Here is a 1,974-nt window from a genome sequence, read left to right as displayed (position 1 = left end):
AGATATTCCTATCTCTTAGGGCTTTGTTCAACCATTTAATTGTTGCAGTCAACAGCACCACTGCTACAGTATCAATTAATACACATTAGGCACCTACATTTCTATCAGCTCTAACGCATTTAATATGTAACCAGTTTCATTTTCTGTATTTCCTATGGATTTGTTGGATCTAGAAGTACGTGCATATGTATATATACACAGTCTCCAGATAAAATAATTATACTATACGAAAAAAGCCCCAACATAATTTACAGATGGAAGTGCTTCAAAACTCCATATATAATGCTTGTAAATGCACTCTTGGTCCATACTAACATTTCAAAAATTGTAAATTCAAACTGCAAGTCTGCTTAGGGCAAGCTGGTTAGCAAGAAGGCAGTGACGTTGGCAGTCACCCCTTGCAAGTGGAGAGGAGAGCAACAAGATTTTCTCTTTCTTGCTGTTAAAAAAAAAAAAAAGGCAAAGCAAACAGCTAAACAGCTTGTCCACTACTACGACTACAATTTTTTTCCAGTAGTGACATCTATATATCAAATAATGTTTCAAGCAGAGGAATTTCAGACAACAGTGGACAGACAACGTTTGACACTGAGAGCAAATAGAGTAGATTTCTTTGACAGCTGAAATGTACAGGAACATGTGTTTTTGAAATGCTGTACTGTAGTCAATGCGGAACACGAGTGCAGGCCCCACAGGTGAAAACTCACTCCTCTGGAGGGTAAGGCACTATCATGAATTTGTGCACAACAGAATCGTACCTTAGTTTTTTCCCATTAGCTACTCTGATTTTGCTGTTTACAAGTTCTGTAAAACCTGTACAGACCACACGGCAGGAGCTGTTACCAAATGTATACACTTAATTTATAGCTAAAAGGAGCGATGACAGGTTTCAACAAGTGTCACCACTGAATTAAGAGAACTGGCACTTGCAAAGCTATCGTATTTAAATTCCAAAGTGCTTGGCTGAACAAAACGTTATAAAAAACTATTAACTATAACCCTGAAGTTAACAACCAGTATTCCATCACTTAATAACTAGATATTATCTATGATAGTATGGTAATTGTGCTGAACATTTAGTATCCCACTTTGACATCTATATTTACCGATCTTTTCAGCACTTGATCTGTATCATAGAGGAAGTACGTACTGCAACACAAAACTTATCCTTCTCACTATTCTTCCACCACCTCTTTGGTATCATAACTCACTCTTCTTTCATTTGCATACGCCAAATTTGATGAGAATTTTGATTTTAATGGAAGAAGAAAGCTGCATTTATTTGAATATTTAACTAGCTAACTGATGTTTAATTTATGGGTCTAATTCTTGCTATCTTGAAATCAATGACAGATTCATACAGACATCAACAAGCTTCAGAAAGATCTGTAGATTTGCTAACAACTCTGCAAACCAAGATTTTCAAGACCTTGAGTTTGCAGATTAGGTCTGTTACTACTAAAATAAGAAAAAAAGGAAAAAAAGAAAATGGGAAGATTCAGTTTCTCTTGTGCCAGTGTGTAACAACAGTGTTAGTCAAGGGACTGTCTCCTATACTTCACGTTTCATTTAATAGTACACACCATTTGTATGCTTAAAAGATGACACAGGAATCCGTGTTTCTATGCTTATTGGGCTTTGAAAATCTAGGGTCTTGAAATCATTGGTGCCAATGTGAACACAGACTATTTAACATTATTTTATTTAGTATACAGTATTTTTATTGTTACACAAAAGATGTACAGGAATGAAAAAAAATCTTGTAGATCTTGCCAAAGCTTACTTTCTAATAATTTTGTTTAATGCTGTATATATAACTTATTATATTGTAAAATATGAACATAAAATATGCTAATAAAAGAAAGAGGTCAAACGCAGTTGTACTATCTTTCTTATTATTATTATTTCATATATTGTCTTATAAAGGTGTAATTAAAAAGTTAGCCAGGGGTGAGCAGGCACATTCCTGTGGTA

This window comes from Cygnus atratus, chromosome 1, assembly GCF_013377495.2.
Source record: "Cygnus atratus isolate AKBS03 ecotype Queensland, Australia chromosome 1, CAtr_DNAZoo_HiC_assembly, whole genome shotgun sequence".
Classification (NCBI taxonomy): domain Eukaryota; kingdom Metazoa; phylum Chordata; class Aves; order Anseriformes; family Anatidae; genus Cygnus; species Cygnus atratus.
The sequence above is the reverse complement of the archived record's forward strand: the minus strand, read 5'-3'. Positions refer to the sequence as shown.